Here is a 9593-nt window from a genome sequence, read left to right as displayed (position 1 = left end):
TAGACAGATCAATAGGACAGAAGATCAACAAGGATACAGTAGATTTAAATGACACTATAGCCCAAATGGATCTAACAGATATATACAGAACTTTCAATCCTACAGCTAAAGATTTTACATTCTTCTCAGCAGTACATGGAACCTTCTCTAGGATTGATCACATACTAGGCCATAAAGCAAGTCTCAGCAAATTCAAAAGAATTAGAATCATACCATGCAGCTTCTCAGACCATAAAGGAATGAAGTTGGAAATTAGCAACTCAGGAATCCCTAGAGCATATGCAAACACATGGAGATTGAACAACATGCTCCTGAATGAACAATGGCTCATAGAAGAAATCAAAAGAGAAATCAGAAACTTTCTGGAAGTAAATGAGGATAACAGCACAACATACCAAAACTTATGGGACGCAGCAAAAGCAGTGTTAAGAGGAAAGTTTATATCAATAGGTGCCTACATCAAGAAATTGGAAAGGCACCAAATAGATGAGCTTTCAATTCACCTCAAGGATCTAGAAAACCTACAGCAAACCAGACCCAAATCTAGTAGGAGAAGAGAAATAATTAAAATCAGAGAAGAAATCAACAGGATTGAATCAAGAAAAACATTACAAAAAATCAGCCAAACGAGGAGCTGGTTTTTTGACAAAATAAACAACATTGACACCCCATTGGCCCAACTAACTAAAAAAAGAAAAGACCCAAATCAATAAAATCAGAGATGAAAAAGCAAACGTAACAACAGACACCACAGAAATAAAAAGAATCATCAGAAATTACTACAAGGACTTGTATGCCAGCAAACAGGGAAACCTATCAGAAATGGATAGATTCCTGGACACATGCAACCTACCAAAATTGAACCAGGAAGACATCGAAAACCTAAACAGACCCATAACTGAGACAGAAATTGAAACAGTAATAAAGGCCCTCCCAACAAAGAAAAGCCCAGGACCAGATGGATTCACTGCTGAATTCTACCAGACATTTAAAGAAGAACTAACTCCAATTCTTCTCAAACTATTCAGAACAATCAAAGAAGTGGGAATCCTCCCAAATTCATTCTACAAAGCCAGCATCACCTTAATTCCTAAGCCGGAAAAAGATGCAGCACTGAAAGAGAATTACAGACCAATATCCCTGATGAACATAGACGCAAAAATCCTCAATAAAATTCTCGCCAATACAATGCAACAACACATCAGAAAGATCATCCACCCAGACCAAGTGGAATTTATCCCTGGTATGCAGGGATGGTTTAATGTGCACAAGACAATCAATGTGATTCACCACATTAACAGACTGCAGAAGAAAAACCATATTATTATCTCAATAGATGCCGAGAAAGTATTTGATAAAATACAACACCCGTTCATGATGAAAACTCTAAGCAAATTGGGTATGGAAGGAACATTCCTCAATACAATCAAAGCAATCTATGAAAAACCCACAGCCAACATCCTATTGAATGGGGAAAAGTTGGAAGCATTTCCAATGAGATCTGGTACCAGACAGGGATGCCCACTCTCACCACTGCTATTCAATATAGTTCTGGAGGTTCTAGCCAGAGCTATTAGGCAAGAAAAAGAAATCAAAGGGATACAAATTGGGAAGGAAGAACTCAAACTATCCCTCTTTGCAGATGACATGATTCTTTATTTAAGGGACCCAAAGAACTCTACTAAGTGACTATTGGAACTCATAGAGGAGTTTGGCAAAGTTTCAGGGTATAAAATCAATGCACAAAAATCAACAGCCTTTGTATACACAGACAATTCCATGGCTGAGGAAGAACTTCTAAGATCAATCCCATTCACAATAGCTACTAAAACAATCAAATACCTTGGAATAAACTTAACCAAGGACGCTAAAGATCTCTACGATGAAAATTACAAAACCTTAAAGAAAGAAATAGAAGAGGATACCAAGAAATGGAAAAATCTTCCATGCTCATGGATTGGAAGAATCAACATCATCAAAATGTCCATTCTTCCAAAAGAAATTTATAGATTCAATGCAATACCAATCAAGATACCAAAGACATTCTTCGCAGATCTGTAAAAAATGGTGCTGAAATTTATATGGAGGCACAAGAGACCTCGAATAGCTAAAGCAATCTTGTACAACAAAAACAAAGCTGGAGGCATCACAATACCAGATTTCAGGACATACTACAGGGCAGTTGTAATCAAAACTGCATGGTACTGGTACAGAAACAGATGGATAGACCAATGGAACAGAATTGAAACACCAGAAATCAATCCAAACATCTACAGCCAACTTATATTTGATCAAGGATCTAAAACTAATTCCTGGAGCAAGGACAGTCTATTCAATATATGGTGCTGGGAAAATTGAATTTCCACGTGCAGAATCATGAAGTAAGACCCCTACCTTACACCTTACACAAAAATCCACTCAACATGGATTAAAGACCTAAATCTATGACCTGACACCATCAAGTTACTAGAGAACATTGGAGAAACCCTTCAAGATATTGGCACAGGCAAAGAATTTCTGGAAAAGACCCGGGAGGCACAGGCAGTCAAAGCCAAAATCAACTATTGGGATTGCAGCAAATTGAGAAGTTTCTGTACTGCAAAAGAAACAGTCAGGAGAGTGAAGAGACAACCGACAGAATGGGAAAAAATATTTGCAAACTATGCAACAGATAAAGGGTTAATAACCAGAATCTACAAAGAGATCAAGAAACTCCACAAAAACAAAACCAACAACCCACTTAAGAGATGGGCCAAGGACCTCAATAGACATTTTTCAAAAGAGGAAATCCAAATGGCCAACAGGCACATGAAAAAATGATCAAGATCACTAGCAATCAGGGAAATGCAAATCAAAAGCACAATGAGGTTTCACCTCACCCCAGTTAGAATGACTCACATGCAGAAATCTACCAACAGCAGATGCTGGCGAGGATGTGGGGAAAAAGGGACACTAACCCACTGTTGGTAGCAATGCAAACTATGGAAGTCAGTTTGGAGATTCCTCAGAAACCTGAAGATAACCCTACCGTTCGACCCAGCCATCCCACTCCTTGGAATTTACCCAAAGGAAATTAAATTGGCAAACAAAAAAGCTGTCTGCACCCTAATGTTTATTGCAGCTCAATTCACAATAGCCAAGACCTGGAACCAACCTAAATGCCCATCAATGGTAGACTGGATAAAGAAATTTTGGGATATGTACTCTTTAGAATACTATACCGCAGTAAGAAACAACGAAATCCAGTCATTTGCAACAAAATGGAGGAATCTGGAACACATCATGCTGAGTGAAGTAAGCCAGTCCCAAAGGGACAAATACCATATGTTCTCCTTGATCAGTGACAACTGACTGAACACCAAAAAGGAAACCTGTTGAAGTAAAATGGACACTATTGGAAACGGTGACTTGATCAGCATAGCCCTGACTGTTAATGAACAACTTAATACATTATCCCTCTTAGTAGTTTTTTCGTCTGTTCTACTTAATATGACTGGTTTAATTCTGTAATCAATACACAGTTATTCTTAAGTGTTGAAAATTAACTGAAATGTGATCCCTGTTAAACATAAGAGTGGGAATAAGAGAGGGAAGAGATGTATAATTTGGGACATGCTCAAGCTGACTTGCCCCAAATGGTAGAGTTAGAAACATACCAGGGGATTCCAATTCAATCCCATCAAGGTGGCATGTACCAATGCCATCTCACTAGTCCAAGTGATCAATTTCAGTTCACAATTGATCATAATGAAAGGACTAAGAGTCAAAGGGAGCACATAAACAAGTCTAGTACCTGCTAACACTAACCGATAGAATAAATAAAGGGGAGAGTGATCCAACATAGGAAGTGAGATACTCAGCAGACTCATAGAATGGCAGATGTCCTAAATAGCACTCTGGCCTCAGAATCAGCCCTAAAGGCATTCTGATCTGGCTGAAAAGCCCATGAGAGTATTTCAGGCATGGAAAGCCAAGACACTCTGGCAAAAGATCTCTGTGAGTGAGATCCCAGTGGAAAGAACAGGTCTTCAAAGAAGGAGGTTCCTTTCTCTGAAGGGAGGAGAGAACCTCCACTTTGACTATGACCTTGTCTAAACAAGATAAGAGTCAGAGAACTCAAGGGCTTCCATAGCCTTGGAAACGCATGACTGGAGCATAGGGAGATTACTGATGCCATAAACAGGAGGGTCAATTGGTAAAGTCAACAAGGAGTCACTGTGCACTTACTCCTCATGTAGGATCTCTGTCCTTAATGTGCTGTGCATTGAGATTTAATGCTATAACGAGTACTCAAACAATATATTTCACTTTGTGTTTCTATGGGGGTGCAAACTGTTGAAATCTTTACTTAATGCATACTAAACTGATCTTCTGTAAAAAAAAAATTATCAACTCCCAACTTGACTCTCACTGGGATTAAACATGACAATAGGTCTGATCCTATTTCATCATCATTTAAAAAAATCATCTAATATTTTTCACTTTATGTTTCTGTGTGGGAGGAAACTGTTGAAATCCTTACTTAATGTATATTAAGCTGATCTTCTGTATATTAAGATAATCAAAAATGAATCTTGATGTGAATGGAAGGGGAGAGGGAGTGGGAAAGGGGAGGGTTGTGAGTGGGAGGGACGGTATGTGGGGGAAGCCATTGTAATCTATAAGTCGTACTTTGGAAATTTATATTCATTAAATAAAAGGTAAAAAAAAACTATAAAACAATCAACATCCAGCACTGAGAGATGAGATGACAGGGCACTGAAAATTCCTGTGGCTGTCTGTGAATTCTGTATGCTGTCTGTGAATTCTGTATGATTTCTGTGAATTCTGTATGCTGGCTGACCATTGTTGAAGGTGTGTCAATCAGCAAAGTTATGTATAATGCAGCCTTGGTTTCTGAGGTCTTAACTCAGACTATGGCTTCATTGATGTCTCATGAGAAGCTTTGGAAAACATTCTATGTTTTAAACAATGTTTATATGTGGACTTCTGATGTCACTCACTTTGGGCCTTATATTTTCATAGAGGCTTTATGGAAAAATGGAATTCATTTTCCACTCTTGTAGCTGCAGCTGTTGTGCGTTTCCACCCTGATTTGTTTGTATCCCTACCAATGAATTGTTATAGAAATTGAATCTGATGTTCTGAAACCAAGCATTGTGATTTTAGGTTAGAATTACACATTGGAAGCATTAAGGCTATGTCTCTGGATCATAACACTTTAGTGTAAAATCTACTTTGAAGACATATTTTTCAGCAGTCTGGATCTTTTTTTTTTAATTTTTGACAGGCAGAGTGGACAGTGAGAGAGAGAGAGAAAGAGAGAAAGGTCTTCCTTTTCATTGTTTCTTACCATAATTGTTGGTAATGTATTTTCTTTCAGTCCCCAAAATTGATCATTTGGCAAATTTGAAGAGTGTGACATCATTAAAGTCTACTTTGTAAATGTTTAAATAAGATTGTTCAGCGTATAATAGAAAATGTGTAAGCATGAATTTCGTGAGTATTTATTGGGCTATTCAGAGAAGAAACTGGTTAGAACTTTAGGAGATAAGAAGTAAATTAGTTGCGGCTGGCATTGTGGCATAACGAGTAAAGCCGCTGCCTGCAGAGCCGGCATCCCATATGGGCGCCAGTTCACGTCCCAGCTGATCCAGCTCTCTGCTGTGGCCTGGGAAAGCAATGGAAGATGGCCCATGTCCTTGTACCCCTGCACCTGCGTGGGAGACTAGGAGGAAGCTCCTGGCTCCTGGCTTCGGATCCGTGCAGCTCAGGCCTTTGCAACGAATTGTGGAATGAACCAGCAGATGGAAGACCTCTCTCTCTGCCTCTCCTTCTCTCTCTGTATAACTCTGACTTTCAAATAAATTAATAAATCTTTTATTTAAAAAAGTAAAAAAAAATAGGAGAATCAGAATCAACACAAAAGACCAGGAATGCCGTTCACACTGAAAAAACTACACTGGTAAGTATATGAATTCCTTGGCTGAGAATTCCATTATACAACAGTTCTTATTCAATTTAAATATCCAGGACATTTCTAGATAGCACTATAATGTATCAGGTATTGATATGTAGATATTATTGCAGAAATATCTTAGAAAAGTATTATATTCATGCAATTATCTTATCTGTACAATGCATTTCAAGTTTTTCTTTTTTTTTTACATTATCCCTCTTAGTAGTTTTTTTTTTTTTTTGTCTGTTCTACTTAATATGACTGGTTTAATTCTGTAATTAATACACAGTTATTCTTAAGTGTTGAAAATTAACTGAAATGTGATCCCTGTTAAACATAAGAGTGGGAACAAGAGAGGGAAGAGATGTATAATTTGGGACATGCTCAAGCTGACTTGCCCCAAATGGTAGAGTTAGAAACATACCAGGGGATTCCAATTCAATCCCATCAAGGTGGCATGTACCAATGCCATCTCACTAGTCCAAGTGATCAATTTGTAAGTAAAAGGCAAAAGCCAAAGTTCTTAATTTTTAGGTTAATACAGCTAACAACATATTGTTGACCATGAATGTCTAGACATTTGTTTCAAAAGTGGCAGCATGGTAAGTGGTTTGCAATATCTGTCTTAGCATAGTGTGGTTTCTTTTTCTTTTTCTTTTTCTTTTGACAGGCAGAGTGGACAGTGAGAGAGAAGAGAGAAAGGTCTTCCTTTTTCATTGGTTCACCCCTCAATGGCCGCTGTGGCCAGCGTAATCCGGCCGGCACACCACACTGATCCAAAGCCAGGAGCCAGGTACTTCTGATCTCCCATGTGGGTGCAGGGCCCAAGGACTTGGGCCATCATCCACTGCACTCCCAGGCCACAACAGAGGAAGAGGAGCAACCAGGACAGAATGCAGCACCCTGACTGGGACTAGGTCATCAAAGAAGGAGGTACCTTTCTCTGAAGGGAGGAGAGAACTTCCACTTTGACCATGGCCTTGTCTAAATATGATCAGAGTCAGTGAACTCAGGGGGCTTCCATAGCCTTGGCAGCTCATGACAAGAGCCTAGGGTGATTACTGAGGCCATAAACAAGAGTGTCAATTTGTTAAGTCAACAACAGGAGTCACTGTGCACTTACTCCTCATGTAGGATCTCTGTCCTTAGTGTGCTGTACATTGAGATTTAATGCTATAACTAGTACTCAAACAGTATTTTTCACTTTATGTTTCTGTGTGGGAGCAAACTGTTGAAATCTTTACTTAATGTATGCTAAACTGATCTTCTGTATATAAAAAGAATTGAAAATGAATCTTGATGTGAATGGAAGGGGAGAGGAAGTGGGAAAGGGGAGGGTTGCGGGTTGGAGGGACATTATGGGGGGGGGAGCCATTGTAATCCATAAGCTGTACTTTGAAAATTTATATTCATTAAATAAAAGTTAAAAAAAATGTTACAGATGCTAGTAGAAGGTGGACTTTAGAATATAGGGTTATACTCTCAATGCCCTCAATGGAAAATTATTAAGGAAATATATGACTCAACCCGTCAGAGGAGAGGAGCTTTAGTGTGCATAGTCTCTTGAGTGGTTAGATGGAAAGGAGCGAGTGTTGTCATAAGGGAAGTAACTCATTCTTGTCCACTTTTTTTTTTTTAAGATTTAATTTATTTGAACGTCAGAGTTACAAAGAGGGAGAAGGAGAGGCAGAGAGAGGAGAGGCAGAGAGAGACAGGTCTTCCATCTTCTGGTTCAATACCCAATTGGCCACAACGTCCAAAGCTGTGACGATCCAAAACCAGGAACCAGGCACTTCTTCCTGGTCTCCCATGTAGGTGCAGAGGCCCAAGGACTTGGGCCATCATCTACTGCTTTTCCAGGCCATAGCAGAGAGCTGGATCAGAAGTGGAGCAGCTGGATCTTGAACTGGTGCCCATATGGGATGCCGGCACTGCAGGTGGCAGCTTAATCTGCTGTGCTATAGCACTGGCCCCTGTCCACTTTGTTTAAGAATAACCCTGGTGATCATGTGAGGCCACCTTCTTTACTGACTCCTGTGAAAGAAGAGAAACATATGTTTCAGGTGAAGATTGGCAGGTTGACTTTATTAATATGCCTCCAATAAATAATTATAAATATCTTCTACTTTTTGGTTGATACTTTTACAGGATGGATAGAAGCTTTTCCAACTTGAACAGAAAAGTCATGAAAGGTATCCGAAGCCATTCTGAAGGATATTGTGCCATGCTTTGGACCCCCACCATCACTCTAGAGTGACAATGGACCTTAGTTTGCATCTAAAATAACTGAAGAGTTAGCTGGTGCTCTAGGAATTTTTTATCATGTCGATGCCTCTTAGAGATCTCAGTTGTTGGGTAAAATTGAAAAAGCTAATCATAATCTTAAGAAAATTGTAAGATCTGCCAATGCACCTCAGAAAATTGGAAGAAACTATTGCCTATTGCCCTTCTCAGAATGATAATACCATTCAAGACTGTCTTCAAGTTTAGTCCATATGAGATGCTGTTTCAAAGGCCATTCTTCACTTCTGACACCCTCTTTGATTAAGAAATTCAGGATAAGATAGCATATAGTATCAATTTAGGCAAGGTACAGAAGGCTTTGATAGGGTGATAAAGTTCTCCCAGTGCTGGATTCTAAGTCACATGAGTAGCCTATTTCCTCAGGAAATTTAGTTTTGTTGAAAACTTTGAAACAAGGATCACATTCAGACCGTTTGCAGCCTAAATGGAAGGGACCCTGCCAGGTACCACTGAGCACACCCACATCAGTGAAATTATAGGGCATCCAAAGCTGGGTGCATTTGTCAGGATTAAACTTCTACATCCTAAGTCTTTTCCAGATGCACTTGAAAGATATTATGGCCTTCTACTATGAGCCAATGGAATGTCTCCAATAAGTGAAGCATTTCTTTTTGAAACATCAAGACTGCTGCACTTTATATCAGACAAGCTGTACCTCTCTCTTCTTTTGATTCTTCCTTGGAGCTGTTATTGGCAGAAGAAATCCTTAGTATTTTTTTCTATTATAATATTCGATGATCACACTGAGCCAAATGAATCTGATTTTAAAAACCTGGCCACTGATTTAGGCAATCTGGCTTACACTTCAGGCCAACCTTTACAGCAAGTACTTATGTCTGTTGGCATTCTATTGAAGGTAGTTATGGACAGTTGACAGGCCTTGTAAAATATGTTAAAAAAAAAAGAGGGGCATGCACAGTGATTAGTGGGATCTACCACCTCTACTTTAACAGTACTATGAAAGATATTAAAAAACTGCTACACCCAGGCAATCTGCATAAAGATAGCCTGTCACCACTCACTATCCGGGGGTCTATAAAATATATTATTTCCATCTTAAAGGACATTCCACTTCCAATTTGTTTTGTTCCAGTTTTGCTCATGCAGATTGATAAATTTGTATGTTTCAGAATTCAACAACTTCTGAGAGTAATGATGACCATGTTGGGGACACAGGCATCAGCCATGACTGAATATACTCCAGCTCATTAAATGAATTCATTAGATTACTTGGGAAGAGACTCCAGACTCAGGAAATGCAGGGCCTGTGTCCACAATGAGCTGGAAGTAGATACAGAAAATATGATGAGCCTATGCCCTTCAGTGAAGA

The sequence above is a fragment of the Oryctolagus cuniculus genome, chromosome Y (assembly GCF_051225735.1).
Source record: "Oryctolagus cuniculus isolate XC-2025 breed Fujian yellow rabbit chromosome Y, ASM5122573v1, whole genome shotgun sequence".
Classification (NCBI taxonomy): Eukaryota; Metazoa; Chordata; class Mammalia; order Lagomorpha; family Leporidae; genus Oryctolagus; species Oryctolagus cuniculus.
This window is presented reverse-complemented; position numbering follows the sequence as displayed.